General features: G+C 35.9%; 1 protein-coding gene and 1 pseudogene across 1 annotated transcript in view; one reads left to right on the top strand and one right to left on the bottom strand.

Annotated features, from left to right (window-relative positions):
- Nucleotides 1-18,415, top strand: part of CUNH8orf34 (chromosome unknown C8orf34 homolog) — a 364,057-nt gene that overhangs the window by 177,907 nt on the left and 167,735 nt on the right. The gene's annotated exons all lie outside the window — the stretch shown is intronic.
- Nucleotides 5,378-5,880, bottom strand: LOC110219013 (male-enhanced antigen 1 pseudogene; annotated as a pseudogene).

Raw genomic sequence — 18,415 nt, 5'->3', positions numbered from 1 at the left:
ATAAGTAAATTTGATGATCATCAACAGAGTAATATTATTTGAATACATGGGGGCTGATGAGATCACCAAGTGAAATAGCATACAGGAAAAGAGAAAAGGGCCCAAGACAGAGCCCTATGGTTAGGATTTGTGACCTAGATGAGGAGAGTGTGTCAGGTAGAAGAACCAGGAGAAAAGTAGTGTCACAAAAAGCTAGAGAGAAAAATTTATCAAGGAGAAGAGAGTGTTGACAATGTCAAAGACTGCAGAGAGGTCGAGAGGGATGAAGATTGAGAAAATGCTATTATATTTGGCAATTGAAAGATCATTAGTAACTTTGAAGAAAGCAGTATTGGTTCAGTGATGAGGTCGGAAGCCAGACTGGAGAGAGTTAAGAAGAGAGTGAGAGAAAAGGAAATGTAGGTACCTATCATAGATGGCCTTCTTTAGGAGTTTAGCCACAAAAGTGAGAAGTATGGGCTGATAGGTAAATAGGATGTATGGATCAAGTGAGGATGTTTGGAGGATTAAGGAGACATGAGTATGTTTATAGATAGTAGAGAAACAGCCAGTACACAAGGAAAGAGGTTGAAGATGAGTGCAAGTAGGAATAATAGAGAGGGTAATCTTCTAAAGAAAGTGGGGTGGAATGGGATCATTTGCTCATGTAGAAGTTTTAGCCTTGACAAGGAGAAAGGTCACCTTTTCATATGAGACATGACTGAAGGAGATAGTGGCAGAAGGCATCTGGGTGATGTGAGCTGAGAAGGAGGGTAGACAAGGGAGCTCTAGGTGAATGCCCTTTTCTCATCTAAAAGAGTTAAGGAGGGGGAATCATGGGAGATTTTAGAAGGGATGAAAACACAGTCAATTATGTGGCTTGACTGGTAGGGTATCATTGTTAAAGACATTAATATTCCAAGCAGAGATTCTTATCATTGATAGCTACATATGTTATATAATGCTATTAGCTCCTTGAAGGCAGATGCTATTTATTGTAATTATTATTATGAAAATTATCATCATCATCACCATCATTTATTATTCCAAGCACGTGCACAGTGCCTTCTGCATAGGAGATACATAACGTTGAAGTAAAGTAAATGGGTGGATAGGTAGATGGTACCATAGATAATAGTGTGACTGTTACTTACAGATTGTCATTATTTGTGAAAAGTCCCCAAAGGAAACTCAGTCAAAGTAACAGCAATGCCACTTTTTTTGAGGTTATGTTTGGTAAGAATTTCCTTCATTTTGTCCAATTTTTATCTACTTTGCATAAACTAAATATCCAAAAATCTGTTGAGCTTCTTACTGCCACCTGTCCAGAGAATACATTCAGCTCAGATTCCCTGCATTTTGAAGGCTCATAATCAATAACACTATCCCCATTTAATTTTCCTTAGGTCTCATTGGTGTCATAGATGAAATTCTCAGGGAAATAAATGTGACCTATTATAAATCTAAGCATTAAATATCCATACAAGAGATTAGATGGCATCATGCTTATTATATACTGTTTTAGTTTAGCAACTTAATACAAAATTAACACAACAATTTAAATTTTCTTCCAAAGGAGATGTTGGAATTATGGCTAGAGCCTTCTATTTGTTTTGTCTGCCCATTAAAATGTGAACATCTCTAGGGTAGCGACTGTATTGCATAGTGCAATGCTTTATACATTGGAATAGCTTGATTTTTTTCATTCATTTGATTACTCATTCATTATAGAGCAATAAATTATTGGACAATACACTTTCAAAACATCAAAACTTGGTTCTAGGTTTTGGGTCCAAGGAGAAAACCTGAAGCTATGTGTCATATTTCTCTGGCAAAGTTTTGGTTTTTTTTCAGGCCCTTCCTCTCTGTGAGTGATCCATGGAAAACTGCTTAGCTTCTTGAATATTTGCTTCCAGGCCACAAGTATCAGCAAATAACAGGTCTGGAGTGACTACTGCCAGAATTGTTGATGATGCTCAGTCTAGTGAAGTTAAAAAGATGCCAAGATGTCTCAAAGCACATTTAGGGAGGTGAGAATGTGTTCTGGATAGATTTTTCTTTGTCAATCAATTCTGTCTGGATCAATCTATTGGAAAGAATTTTAGGCCCTTTCTCTTCCTGGTAATCCTCCCCTGTATTCATTCTAATTTTTCAGTGTCCCTGAAAATGTGATTCCAATCATTATATTCAATAAGCTATACAGCCTGATCATGCCAGAAGGATAATTATTTTTCCTGATCTAGATAACAGCTAAATTGTATAGTGAATAGTGTTGAACTTGGAGTCAGGAAGACTTGAATTCAAAGCTGGCCTCACACACTAATTGGGTGACCCTGGACAAGTCACTTAACCTTTATTTAAAATGATCAAGCTTGATTATGGCAGAAGAAACATGATCTTTTCTGATTGGGGTATTAATGGTCTATTGAAATATTCTAAAAAAATTACATTTGCTTTTTTATTGTCAATGGATGATATTGTAAGCTTATATTGAGCTTGTAATGATCTAAGAAGTTTAGATCTTTATTAGATGAAATATTATTGGAAAACTATCCTAAGGTAGGATGGGCATAGAAATAGATGTGATATAGCACATGTGTATGAGCGCTGTAGCTGCCCTTCCTCTTTCATTTTCTTCCTTTGGGCTGACTCCCTCATCCCAAATGTACTAACAGTGGCAGGCAAAGGGGTTTTCCTAAACAGAGGTAGCTGCTGCACTTCTGCGACTCACTCCCAGTCCCATAACTATGTTGGGGGAAAACTATATGTCTACTACTCACAACTCTGGCTCCTGAGCCTCTTCTGGTATATGCACACACACACTCTCTCTCTCTCTGTCTCTCTCTCTCTCTCTCTCTGTCTCTTTCTCTCCAGAGTCCATGGGGAAGAAAGGGAACACATTCCCAGAAGGGTGAGTTTGCCCCTTAGAAGGGTAGCCCATAAATAAAGAAGCTCATATGCCTATGATCACCACGACTAGTTCATAGGCCTTGATATCTTTGGTTCACCAACACTCACCTTCTGGGTAGAACCTCTTCTCTATAGTCTGATGTACTCAAATACTATTTCTTGGGCTCTAAAGCAGTGCTATATTCTTTTAGCTGAATCAGTTAAGCTAAAGTCCAGGATCCTCACAGCTATTCAATAGCTTGTCCCAGCTCTGAGGGGTTTTGTCATCTCAAACTGCAAGTGACATTAAGGGCCAATTAATCTCTCCACCAGGAAATGCACTAAGACTATACATTATGGAGCAGATATGTGTCTTATTTGGTGAAATAATTTGGTAAAAAAAAATGGCACTAAAAATATCAAGTTTTTTCCTGTTGGTATTATTCTTTCTGGGGTAGGTGTTGCTACTTCTAAAAGTGCAAGAGAAAGGGGTAAATCAGTTTTATATTTAAGTTCTTTGCAAGTGTATTGACAAAAGAAGTTTATGTGGAAATTATATCTGTAGTTGAATATTCTAAGAGATTCTAGCAAAATAAAAAGTTTGTGTAAAACCTAAACTTAATGTGACATTCTGATTATAATTCTCCTACACTTAAAAGGAAAGAACACACAAAATCTTTAAAAGTTAAAAATATAATTAGTTTCACAAGAAGTATTACAAGTTTATAATATTTCATACCCAAATATAAACCTTTAAGTACTTTGAGAAGTAAGGTGATTAATACATACCCTTGGCATATATTATAAAAATGCCAGTCAAAATTATTGCAGAACTAAGCCAGTGTGAATTAAAGATTAAAGGCTAAAATATAACTTATGACTTATGTTACCTGATCATTCTTTCCTGTCAGGCGGTTCTTTTCCCATTTATATTGCTATGTTTGGCATTGTAAATACTGTCATTTTCTAAAGTTTTTACACTATTACAACCAAGCCACTAGAAATGAATTTTTGCTTCCTTCATAATTCCCATTTGTTCCTTTAGCATTACAAGCATACATACACACATGATAAGAGAGAAGTACGGCATACTTAAATTTGACTATTAAATACTCATCAGAAATTAGAATAAACCCCAAGTTGAGAAATAAATTACCTTTACCCTTACTCCAGGAGCAAATGAAACATATAATTATATACCCATTGGTGAATCCTCCATAGTTTGGTTATTTTGTGCTTGATTATGTTCTTGGGATTGTATTCCTATAAACGACTTCTAATAAGTGCATGCCCATATATGTGGATGAATTGGATAATTCTATATGTCCAAAATGTCCAACCTATAGCAGAACTGTGGGTTCTAACTCTCAGGAGTTTATGCTATGCATTGCCAATGAATCCATTTTTGAGATTGCCTGAGACTCTGTGTGTGTCTAAGCACAGAAGTATTTAATCTCTTTCTTTATGGATTTCCTGACTTGAACTTGAATGATATTTGTTAATTGTTCCAAAGTCTAGACTTGCTGATTGTCTCCTGAACATTTTTTAAAGTTTATTCAAGGTACTACAATTAATAGTTAAAACTATACTCACCACATTATTTTATTTGCAATCCATAAATACTTGAACCTTTCTCTCCATCCCTACCTGTTAATATGGATTTTTACCAAGTTATACTAATTTATCCAAAATTAGGCCTTTAAGATACATTAGAGATTATCCAGGCTCTCTTTGTCTCTGTGTCCTATGTCAGTCTATCTGTTTCTGCCTTTATCTCTGGCTCTGTCTGTCTTTGTGCTCCTCTGACTTTGTGTCTCTCAGATGAAATATCATAAGGTTTTAAAATTTACTATGTAGCATTATAGTGTAACAGTAAGGCCCTGTACAGAGGAAGTACATACATACCTACATATTTAAAAAAGGAACATTATAACCTTTACTTTAAAGTTATTAAAGATTGGATGGTAAAGATTAAAAATGCTTGTTAAATGCTATGTCAATTTAGATAACATTACATTTATTCATTATCTTATATATGTCACCATTATCTTATTGGCTCCTTAGATGCCAAGGACATACACCAAGTTTCTGAAACTTGAGCCGTGTCTTGGTATAGAAGATAGTGATATGACTGTGGATCTTAAAAGACTTCTCTTCAATTCCTGCCTCTAACACATGATGGTTGTTGGACAGTGGGCAAGTCACTAATCTTCATAGTGCCCCAGGATGCTATTTTTTGAAAATTAAAAAAAATGCTGGCTGTGTACATTGAGTGCATTATTCTCTCTACAAAGTATAACATGCTAAGGTGAATTGGGCTTGGACAGATGTTCCCATATGTACAGAATTGAATAAAGTAGATCTCTGGAGAGAAGTCGTAGTTTGCCTGTGATGTAGAAGGGAATAAGAGGAACAAATAATTTAGGACCAGGCATTTATCCAGTTGTGCAGCGAGGCAGTACTAGGTTGGTAATTGGGGACAAAAGAGATGAGTCTGTCTCAGTGGTAGTCACTGCCATGAAGAGATTGCTTGTCGAGCCTTCTGTACCACATCCTCCCACTGAGCATCTGAAATCCCCTGGGCCCAAGCAAGGCCTCTTGGGGCAGGCAGACACTCTGACATTGTCCATTCCACCAACTCTACATGTTCTGGGTCCTTGGGTATGGAGCTTCTGCTGCCTAGTGCTACAGCTCCCTCCTCTTCCTCATCTTCACTCTCCACAGAAGGGTCAGGCAGGTGCAGCCCTAGTGCCTGGCTATACTCCTGGACGTCAGTAACAGCATCTTCAATGCCTTTTACTGGTGCCAGCTCCACTTCTTCTTGCTCAGGGTCCTGGTAGGAAGAGTCTGTTGGGCCTGACCCTAAGTCTTCAGGTTCTTCACTGCTCCAGTTACTTGTATCATCTGCGGGGCCTTAATGCTGCCCTAGGTCCTCATTCTAGCTTGGGAAGATCTACTCAGGACCCCCAAAACCACTGCTGCCATGCAGGCTCTGGGCTGCTCCAAGCCCATGGCTGAACACACATCTTGACTTCTGGGGATGGACTATTCAAGACTATTATGAGTAGTTGTTGATCTGAGTTGGTGCTCTAAAGGAATTTCAATGCTCAGACTTCCCTACGTTCATAAAATCATAAGGGGGAAGGGAAGACAGGAGGGGTGGTGTCTTAAATATATCGTATTGGTTCCCTGCCTTTCCAGTCTTGGTGACGAAGATAAGGTACTCATCAGCTCTATATCATTATGGGGAAAATGAAAAGAGCTAAGGGTGGTGCTGTTTGGAGGAGAAAATCCATTAAAACATTATGTTATTTATTCTCTGCCATAAGGCTTTAAAGGTAACTTGAGCAAAACTATATAAGCAATGTCATTATTCCTTAGGAGCAGAAGGCAGTTAGTGTTTAATGTATTATCGAATTATTGACAGAATGATAAGTTGATCTGTTTCCAACTTACTATCAATGTACAGATCCCTGCTTTAGTATAAGATCAGGAAGAAAATTCATACATATATAACCTTGACTTACATCTATGAGGTAGATTTCTTTAATAGAGCCCAATATCATAGTGATTCTACACTTAGAGGGGTAGTTTTATGGAATACCTCATGCTTATGTTCCCAGTTAGAGAGCAAAACTCTCAACAATGGGCTGCAGGTGGTGCTCCCAACCCAATTCTAGGAAAGGTTGCACTCTTGTCTGGCTCCTATTGTGCCCCCAGTAACATAAGGACAGACTTGAACACAAGTCAACTATTTTTAAATCCAGCAAATATATTCTTTAAGAGAATAAATATAAGAAAACACAAAGGCTGAGCCAGGGTAGGATCAGTCCTTAGTTACTCCCAACTGGTTTGTTTCTCTCTGTTCTCCTGCTCTTGGGGAAGCCTAAGCTCATAGGCACCTCCCAGCTTGCCCATTCCAAAGTAGGTCATTTCTCATGGTCTTACAGAAGGGAACTGTAGATGTGGCATTCACCAACTGTTGTTTCTATATTATGCTGCTACTCTGGTATAATCATAATCTTTCCCTTCTCTCCTCATTATTCTGGTGAGCACTCCTCAAAACTCCTACTGACATATAACCTGAAAAAACCCAACTCTGACCCTAACCACTTGCCCAAGGACTAGTCTCATGGCAGTTTCTTCTCTTCCAAAATTGTTTTTTTTTTATTCATTTGTATGTATGTATTTGTGTATGTACGTATGTTGTTTGTTTGTGGCCAATCAATCATTTGACAGAGATTGTTACAAATTCAAAATCAATTCTAGCCACTCATTTATATCCACAGTGGGGAATTTTATGACATATTTATACCTCTTCTTCCTAATAAGTCAGTTAACAAGAATTTATTAAATACTTACTATGTAGTAGGCATTGTGCTAAGGGCAGAAGATATAAAGAAAGAAAGAAAAAAAATCATCTCTGACCTCAAGGAACTCACATTATAATGAAGATAGATGATATGTGGCAGCTAGATGGGGCAGTGGATAGAGAACCAGGTTTGTAGTTGATCAGAAATGATTGAAATTCCTGAACAAAAACAACAGAAAACATGCAAATAACTATGTACTAAATGGAAGGCATAGGGTGGGGGAGTGCCTCCTGTAAAAGGGCAGATTTGAGTTAACTCTTGAAGGAAGTCAGGAAAGCCGAGAGGTAGAAGTAAAGATGGAGAACATTAAAAACATGGAAGACAACTGGTGAAAAGGCTCAGAGTAGAAGTTCTTGTTCAGTCCTGTCAACTCTTCATGACCCCTTTTGGGGTTTTCTTGGCAACAACACTGGAGTGGTTTGTCATTTCCTTCTCCAGCTCATTTTACATATGAGGAAACTGAGGCAGACAGGGTTAAGTGACTGGCCCAGGGTTACACTGTTACCAAATGTCTGAAGCCAGGTTTGAACTCAGGATGATGAGTCTTCCTGATTCCAGGTCAGGTACTCTATCCATTGTGTCACCTAGCTTCCCAGAGTCAGGAGATGAAGCCTTAAATGATGAACAGTAAATCCAATTTTGATGCATTGTCATGTATGTGGAAAGAAATAAAATTTAAGAAGACTAAAAGGTAGGAAGGGAATAGGTTGTGAATGGTTTTAAATTCCAGACAGATCTTTTTGTATGTAACCCTGGTGACTGGTGATAATAGAGAAGGGGCATGGTGTGGTAAGACCTGTCTTTTAGAAAAATCACTTTAGCAGTTGAATGAAGGATGGGCTGGAGTAGGAGCAGATTTCAGACTGGTCAACCAGAAGGTTATTGCAATAGTCTGGGGCAGAGGTGGAGAACCTGTGACCTTGAGGCCACATGCAACCCTGACCTAGACGGTCATATGTGGCCTCAAGGCCACAGGCTCCTCACCCCTGGTCTAGGGGGAGATGTGGAGGCTAAGGTGCTGGGTCTGTGAAGGAGAGGAAGGGACGCATAAAAGAGATGTTGTGAAGGTAGAAGCAGCAGGGTTGGACAGCTGTTTGGTTATGAAGAGTGAATGGAAACTGACACATGGAGAAGAAATGGACACAGATAGCCTGGGAGCCTGAGAGGAGTATGACAGTAAGGGAAAAGTTCAGAAGAGAGGAAAGTTTTGGGGGAAAGAATGAATTCTGTTTTGGACATAGATATCCATATGTATGTATAACAGGATCATAGATATAAGACTTGAAGAAAACTTAAAAGTCATGTAAGACATTCCTCTGATTTTAGTGGGAGAACAGAAGCCTAGAGAGATTTAGGACTTCTCCAAGGTCACAAGAGTATTAAATACCAGAGCCACTATTTGCATCTAGGTCCTCAGACAATAGAACTAGATCAAGTGCCCAAGTGCTTTTTCCACTACACTTAGCTGATTATCTGCAGCTTATCAGAATGCTATTTTATTTTTTAGGCTCAAAAGAAACCAAGAATAAACCAAGTTTTGTAAATTTTTATAGATTTATTAAAATCATAATAGTTTAAATTATACAGAAATTATTCTTTTCCTTAACATTTCCTTAGTTGTGAGGTAACTATTTTTCAATAAATAATTTTAAGACAAATAAAGTATTATATGTGAAACTTTAATGGAAATTAGTAAATTATATATATATATATACATTATATATATATATATATAATATATATTACATATATATACTATATATATATATATAATATATATATAATATATATTACATATATATACTATATATATATATATACGCACACACAGACACACACACATACATATACATATATATTCCCATGTATATGTGTAGTATATATTGTCCACATATAGACATGGACTTATTTAATATGAGTATATATTTATGTGTATATTCAGAGTTAGTAACTAAACTTTGCTTTCCAAAGCTTTTTTGCCCACTAGGGGGCACCAATGTTTTTGATTTACCATTTCCATAAATCTAAATCTAGATGAAATTTCTTTACAAAAGTGAAAGTATGAATATATTTAATAATATGTAAATGAATCATAATCAGGACAGAAATGCTGTAGGCCATTTAAATTGAATTCCAACCTATTTCAAAGTAAATACAATTATCTCAATTCATTTCAATACAAAAAGAAACAGGAAATAAGATATCAAAATTCTCATTTATACTCTTTGTCTTACTTTAGAAATAAGTAGAGGAGAAACATTCTGCCCACAATATACCAAGTTATTTCTGTGGTGATTATCAATTTTTATAAGACACGTACACACACAAAAAAAGAAGCACATCTGGAATTCAAAATAAAATTTTTTAAAAAAGACTTTAAGCCATCAGTCTTTCTTTCATAGCTAAATACACTTTTAACTATCCTGTTCCAATTGCCTTTTTCAATGACTATAAGATTATAGATCTGTTTAAAAAGTATCTATAATGCTAAAATCTCACCTAGAGCTTTTCTCTTTCCATAAACAACAAAGCAAACAATTTAATATGACTCTACCAATATCATAGTAACTACCATTCTTCTAAAAATAACTACTTGTTGATTGGGAATCAGCTGAAGCTAAGCTATTTGCAAGTATTCTGATTGGTAAGCTATATTAAATCTCTCAAACCAATGCTGTAGAAGTTATTGCTTTAGTACATCAAGTCATAAGCTAGTGGTCAAAAATAGCTAACGAAACCTAAAAAGGACCTAATTTATTAATGAGTAGTTTAGTTATACGAAGAAGGTATAATATTTAGTAGACATTATGTCTTATTCACTATATAAGCAGTACAATTAAAAAATTAAACTGTGAATCTATATGCTACAACCGATGATATGGTGGAAAGAGCAGTACAAGGAACAGGAAATCTTGGGTTCAAGTCACAGCTCTAATACTTAATAAAGAGCTTTGTTACCTCCAAGCTACTTAACCTCCAGGATCCTCAGCTTAAAATGAGAGAGATTGATCTACCAGATCTTAAAGTTCCCTTCCAGCTCTCACATTCTGTGATTCTGTAATATACACAAATGACAATTAAGAAATCAATAAATAATATTTCCTTTTAAATATTGCTTTCTAACAATCCACATTGGAATTCTATGGTTTACTTATTGCTATCTATTGTTTAATGGGCTTTTCCTTGATTAGAGATAATGGCAAATAGTTTATAAATGTTCTCTCTACTTTCAACAGTGTTAGAATCTTACAACTGAATTGTATGTCAAAATATTTAGCTTAGGCAATTCTTTGAGATTTTTACCCAGCTAATCAAGGAATGAGAGCTCGTTTAAATAATTAGTAATAGGCTACTCCTAAAATGTATTAAAATCTTTTTTTTTAAATTAATTTGCTTCATAGATCACAGTTTCAGAACTGGATAAGTAATGTAGTACAACTACCTTATTTTACAGATGAGGAACCAGAAACTCAAGTAGAATAACCAACTTGTCCTACCTGGGACACACAGATAGTAAACAGCAAAGGCTGATCTTTGGACTCAAGTCCTCCTACTCTAAAATGCAATGATCTTTCAGCAGCAACTCTTGCTTTGTACTGTTTTGTCCCTCATTCATTATATTCAGCAATTTAGATCTTTCAATATACAGGTAGGAAGAAGAAGAGCTGTTATCTTTACAATGCTTTACTGTGCAGCCCTGTGAAGTATTATCTCCATCTTTTATAGATAGGAATATAGATTCCAGAAAGGTGAAGTCATATAAGGACCATAGAATTTTTAGAGCTGGAAAGACTCTTATCATTCTTCATGTTAGATCCTTTCATTTTAAAGACAGGAAACAAAGGCCCAGGAGGTTAAGTGACTTGCCCAATAACACACTTGTAGTATGAACAAATGAGATTTTTAAAATGTTTTGTCAACTTTCAAGCTCTATGTAACTGTGAGCTATTTGTTATCATTATTAAATAGAAAAGCTGATATTCAAAAATGGAAGAAGGGTCTTCAGAGACCCATTAGTAAGTGGTAGAGCCAGCACTCAAACCAAAATCTTCTGATTGAGGCCCAATTCACTTTCATCATATGACAGCCCTCTCACTACATACACACCTGAGAAATGTGGATCCCACTTTCACACACTGCCAAACCAATTATGATTTTATAACAGTAAATGGAATAATTAGTCACATTATTCTTTTTCAGCATTAAAATATTTCAACTTGTGAAAATGGAGTTTGAAAACCTCTATCCAAGTCTTAATGGTTCCTTCAACTAGTTATACTTGTTCTGTCAATTAAAATTCTTATGAAATTGTTAGGCCACATAGTTTTTTGTTGTATTCAGATTAAAAAAAAAATAAATTCGTATTGCTATCTTTTGTTTTCACATCGCCTACATTTCCCTCTGTATCCCTCATATCCTCACTTCCAGAGAGCCATCCTATATGACAAAGAGTATGTTTAATAAGAAAAGAAAAAAAAGAGCAACAAGAGAACAAACAATTGGCAAAAGTGATCAATATACTGAAAAAAATCTAAACACACATACATTTTTCTACACCCATGGACCCTACAGCTCTGCAAAAGAGCAGAGAAGGTGTCTTCTCATAAATCGTATTTGGACCCATGCTTGTTCTTCGTAATTTGGCAACTTTCACTTTTGAATTTGTGGGTGTTGTCATTTCCTTTCCATCAGAGGTGTCAAACAATTTGCCTACAACACACTAGGTAGGGGAGGAACCCTGAACAAGATTAAAACGTTGGAAAATATTTAACAAATAAAAATGCAATAAAATATAGGTAATGGGTAATATTACATTAATTAATTAATATTACATCAATAGGTAATATTACATAACACTAACTCAATATGTGGCCCACAGGGTTTAGTCACTACATTTTAGTGGCTCTAATTTCTATTTGAATTTGACCTACTGCTTTACATTGTTGTAGCCATTGTGTATATTATTATCTTGGTTCTGCTTACTTTGCCTTGTATCAGTTCAGGTAAGTCCTTCCATGCTTCTCTGTATTCATCATTCTTTTTTATATAGCAAAGTAATGTGCTGTATTTGTTTAGCCTTTCTCCCAGTCAATGGGAATTTTCCCTGAATTCTTTGTTAATATAAAATATTCAAAAGTTTGTATGTATGAAATAGTGACTTGATTCGAGAGTAGGTATAGTGCAGCAGAAAGAATGCAGAAGTTGGGATCAGAGAAGTGGGGGTCACTGTTTCACTTATTATTTTATGTACCTGGGCTAGTCATCACTTCTCTGAGCCTTTGTTTCTTCATCTTTAAAATGAAAGTGTTAGACTAATGACTTCAAAGTTTCCTTTCAGTTTTAGATCCACCTATTAGCCATCTCTTAATCAGACAACAAATGCAATTTTAATTGAAGTTTAAAGTTATGGACAAAGGATAAAGTTGTATTAGTAGCCATTTTCCTCGGTCAGAGAGCTATTTTATTTTACCAGCTGAGAAAGGGATCTCTCTTTAGATAGACTAGTTTTGTACACATCAAAGTACCTATATGTACCCTTGATATCTTATCACTTAATTGAGGCAATCACAATCTGCACACAAATTGTAAATTTAGTCCATGGAGGACAGCTAGAAATCATGAGGACAAAGGGAACCCAAACCAGCAGGTGGAGTTCTCTCTCCAGAAGTAGAAACTTTGAGGAAAGCACTGTATGGGAACTGAATTCAGTCATATTACCTGGAAGATGACAATCATAAGATCATAGATTCAGAGCTACAAAGGCACTTTAGAGATCATCACATCTGATCCCTACATTTTATAGGTTTATCAGATCATAGCTCAATAGCTGGAAGGACCTTAGAGATCATTTAGACCACCCTTCTCATTTTAGAAATACAGAAAATGAGACCAGAAGATAGGAAGATGAGTCTTCCTGATTCAAGCTCTGTGCATTGTGCCACCTAGCTGCCTACCCTATTAGGTGAATGCTATTATTATGCCCACTCTACAGATAAGAAAATGGGCTGAGAGTTTAAATGATTTGCCCAGAATTGCATGGCTAGTAAGTATGTGAGGAAGGATTTGAATTGTTCAGGTCTCCCTGACTCCAAGACCTATACTTTATTTATGCATGCCTAACTTCCTCAAAGTCACAGTAAGTAGCCAGTAAGTAGTAAATAGTAAGTAGCATAGCCTGGATATGAACTCGTTATCTCTGACTCCACTGAATGTTGTAGTACATACATTAGCAGTCTCTTCCACATACTCTTTTTACTTAACAATTGAATAATTGTAAAGCTGCAATAACAAAAAATAACAATATTATGATAGTATACAAGGCTTTTTATGGAACAGTTTGGGGGAGTGCAGGTATGTGGAGTGTGTCTGTGAGGAGGGTGAGGACCTGTGAGTTCTTTGGTCTTGGACACTCCCAGTGTAAAAACTCCCACCACGAAGCAGTTCACAACTTATAAGTTTAAAGAATTAATTGTCTGGAGGACAGCAAGGTAAAATGATTCACAGATCTCATACATCTGAGATGTCACCTAGACATAGAATATAGGAATATAAATTTAGAAGTGAAAGAGACCCCATAGATTATCTATTTGAAGCTCTCCTCCTCCTCCTCCTCCTTATTCAGAAACTGAGATCCAGAGAAGTTAAGTGACTACATCCTATAATCCTATGAATTCTGAGACTTCATAGTAATCTAAAAACATAAAAGTTCATGGTTTTAAGATTTGGGGGCTGCTTATTTATTTGAAACATTCCAGGGTCCTTTTCATTTCCACTTCAGTAATGAGTGACTCAATTTCTCCCATTTTAAAGCAAGAACTTGGTCTCTCTTCAATGGTGATTAAACTAAGGAAATATCAGGCTGCAGAGAGACACACAGGTGCAGATTAAGAAAATTTCCCCTATTTTTACCCTTATTCCTCAATGTATCTACCTCTAGCTAAAAACCATTGCAGAATCTTAAAAATGAGAAATTATGATCTCTCAAAGAAGCCACTTGAATGGCAAGGGGAATTTTATTAATTTTTAGGTTTAAAAAAATTTCAATATCATACCTCTAAAATCATACATATAGCTATATAAATCATTGACAACATTTTTAATATGTAAAAAGTGTTTCTAAAATGTAACAAAAGTATTTCTAGGGAATCTTGACAAGTTGTGAAACCATGGAAAAGAAAAGAACTAAGCAATGCTTTCAATTATCCAGGCCTCAGAATCTTCCAGATGCTTTTACTTATTGAGACATTAAAAACAAATAATAAAAATGTCAGTACCAGGGGTCTTGTTTTGTTTTGCTTCATTTTGGAAGGAAGGACAAGAGGAGAGGAGAGGGAATTCTCCTGATTTTCGGGGTTTGTATGATAAAGAAGGAGCAATATGCAATAACTCATTTATATGGAGACTTAAAATTGGCAAAATGCTTTCCCACCCAGCCATCCTTTTTAGGGTGATACAGCAAGTATTATTTTAACCATTTTATCAATGAGAAATTTAACATTCAGAGAAGATTTGCCCAAGATTACACATTCAGAAAGTGTCTGAGGTAGGAATTGAACCCAGGTATCTTGACTATTCAGAGCTCTGGTCACTACATCCTGTTACCTCAACATAAGACTCAGGATGACCAAGTGACTTGATTAGAGCCATACAGAATGTGAATGGTAGAGCCCACTTGAACAAAGGACTCCTGATTCCCACTACTCAGTTAAGCAACATGCCTAAGGGCCTGCTATCTGCCTGGTATAGCACTCTGAGGTCCATTGTGCTGCTACACTAAGTTGCCTTGAATACTGACTTATAATAAAGTTGATAGAGTTTATTTTTACATGTATAAATATAGAATTTTAATTCCATGTTAGTTTTAATCCTAAACTGGTTCAAAATCAATAGCATTGAACTTCAAAAAGGGTTTTCCATACTTAGATTCCTTGAGTTATGTTGGAAAGGTTGCATTTCATGTTGTTTGAAATAAGTAACCTGTGGAATAGAGCTCTAAAATTCTTTTATTCATTTATGTATTATACAAATGTTTCATTTTGTTACCATACTATTATTATTATTATAGGATTTTACTTTTTACACATATTTAACATATAGTCAAGATTCACAAGACATTTTAATTCATAATTATAAATAGGCATTGGACAGCTAAAGTTTTCATGTTTTTTTGTTTGTTTCCAGATTCCCCAGATCCCATGAGCTTTCTTCCTTTTTGGCTTTTGGTCAGTGACCTTGATTGGTTAGAGCTTGGTAATAATAAGAACATAGTCTATATGAGCCAGTTCATCAGTGTAATTCTATACCATGGCTAAACACTGCTCCTTTAACCTTGGATTTCTATGCTACCACTTCATAATTCCTCACTGTACCTAGTCAAGAATTTATTGTTTAAATGTACCTTTTGTTAAGCAGCAGAGTCATGCTTGAAATATGTGTTCGTCAAAAGACATTTGAAATTCATTAGAGAATCTTGTTATTTAAAAGAATATTTTATGAATCCTTTCTTAAAAGAGAAATAATAATAATTACTAATATTTATATATCACAATGTGCCAAGAATGATGCTAAGCACTTTTACAAATATTATCTAAACTGATCTTCACAACAACCCTGGAAAGTAGGTACAATTCTTATGCCCATTTTACAGATGAGGAAACTAAGGCAAATAGAGGTTAAGTGACTTGCCCAGTGTCACACAGCTAGTAAGTGCCCAAGACTGGATTTGAACTCAGTTCTTCCCATCTCCACGTCCAGTATTCTATCCGCCGTACCAGGAAAAATATATCGTATAACAGGAACTTTCTGGTTCACTGATTTTGTTAAGTCAAATCAACTATCATTTTATTAAGCATCCTCTGTGCCAAGCACTGTGCTAAATATTGACTTAGATTTCTGGATAGAGTGTTTTCCCAAAGTGGGAATCACCCTGTGCTTTAAAATGCTCAAGCGTGTGTCCTTAAGTCTTATATATTTCACTTTACATAAGAAAATAGGGGAAGGAAAAACACAAGGTCTAGGTTAGCTGAGAAATTAATTTGGGTAGATTCCTGCTCAGAAATGCATCTCTAAACTCTCTGAAATTGATTTGCTTAAAAATTATAAACTCAAAATCTTAGGGAGATTTATCTGAAGTGCTGTATTGAAATTTTACTTCCTCTGTTAAGATCTTCAGTTTCATTGATGTAAGTAACTCCTGGCAAGGAATTTTGTGAGATTAGACCAGAATCTAATCTGCAATACTATAACCTCAGACACTGACATACTAATTGTGTGACCCTGGACAAGTCACTTTCCCTCTGTTTGCCTCAGCTTTCTCAATTGTAAAGTGGGAATAATAATAATAGTACCTACCTCCCAGGGTTGTTGTGAGGATCAAATGAGATAGTATTCGTAGAGTGCTCATCACACAGTGCCTGGTACCTAGTAGAGGCTATATTAATGTTTATTTCCTTCCCCACTTTGATTCCTTTATTCTTAGTTAAAATACTTTTTTGCTGAAGTAATCCAGCCACTTGGTACCTGGGAAACTTACTGATTATGATTCATGTGGTAGTGGCACACTTTATAGTCTATTTAAAGATTCCTAGATATTTCTCTAAAACCACATGGACCTCTCAGAGCAAGAGATGTAAATTAAAACATTACTAGGAATAACCAGATGAGATAAAGGTGATTTAGTGGTTTTGAAAGGAGTTTTTCTTTTCCATGAAAATAAATTATTTACACTAGAAAAAAATCACCTTTCACATTCTGTTAAGGGCTCACTCACGAATTACTTTGCAGTTCACAGGACACTTTCCTAACAATCCTGTGAGATGGGTAGTAGAAGTATCATTATTGTGACTATTGTTGGTTTCATCATTTCCATTTTACAGATAAGGAAACTGAGCCTCAGAATGACTTGTCTTTGATTACACAACTTGAAAATGGCAAGGCCGGTATTCAAATCCAGATCTTACTGACTCCAATTCCAGAGCTCTCATTGAGAACATCACACTGCTTCTCCCATGTTCAGATAGTTGACCTTCAAAGATCAGGTACTTTAGAACGCATTCCAGACCAGGCTTCTCAAGCATTTTTCAAAACATAAATGAACTTATGAAATCAAGAAGTATACATGAGCCAATGAGCTTCCCAGGTACAAATGACAAAGCTAAAGCAAACAAGGGAAAATGGCCTGGTTGTGGTTGAGGTATGGCTGGGGCACCTCATGTATTTTGAAAACTGCCATTCTTGACTGCCATGTGAGTTCTTAGATTGCACAGTGGTCTCCTAAGTGTGTGTGTGTGTGTGTGTGTGTGTGTGTGTGTGTGTGTGTGTGTGTGTGTGTCTGGAATCCTATTATTTATACATCTGCATCAAAGGATATATATTTAAATCTCTCTATCTCTTTGGGGAATTTCTTCATCATGTAGCTGCTAAACATCTCCTCATGTTTTGGGATGGGAAAACTGTTGAATCATTAGGGTATGGTCTTTATAATGAAAACTCATCTTTTTTTTCATCATGCATTCTGGGAAATGACAGGAACTTAAGGTAGATGCATCTGGGGATTGCTTTTAATACATATACCAAGTATTCCCCAATTACACACACAATGAAATTGGCCAACAAAGATTTAACATAGAGACTTTTTTCTTGTTATTTTGTGTTCTAAAGAATAGCCCCAATGGGATTCCTTTTGGCAGAAAATGGATACTGTAATAGCAATTTCTCTCCTGTTTCATATAATACCCTTAAATCCCCTTTAAGCCACAAAGTAATGTAACCTCTAGTAAAGAAGTAACTACATTCCTGTTTTTTCTCACTTTCTGACAGCCAGTAGCATGTGTCTCTTAGTTTAAGCTTTGCTTATGTTAATGATAGATGATAAAAACAGATCCCTTATTTTTTTTTGGAAAGTGAAGTTTTTATTTTAACTAGGTGTGATCGCTTTCATATAATTTATTTTGTTTATATTTCATTCATTGCTTTAATGACTGCTTATTAAGTTCTAATGCAATAAATGACTGCTTTATGATTTTTGATCCAACTGTCTCAAAATGACTTATGGAAATATAGCATTATCACATCATCATCATTGTTGTCCTTATCTGTTCCCATTTTGAAAAGGAGAAGGTCACTTACCCAATCATCGTCATCAAAAATACATTAATCAAACCTCTACTATGGAC

The sequence above is a fragment of the Phascolarctos cinereus genome, unplaced genomic scaffold (genome assembly GCF_003287225.1).
Source record: "Phascolarctos cinereus isolate Bilbo 61053 unplaced genomic scaffold, phaCin_HiC Scaffold_4;HRSCAF=312, whole genome shotgun sequence".
NCBI lineage: Eukaryota > Metazoa > Chordata > Mammalia > Diprotodontia > Phascolarctidae > Phascolarctos > Phascolarctos cinereus.
The sequence above is the reverse complement of the archived record's forward strand: the minus strand, read 5'-3'. Positions and strand labels throughout refer to the sequence as shown.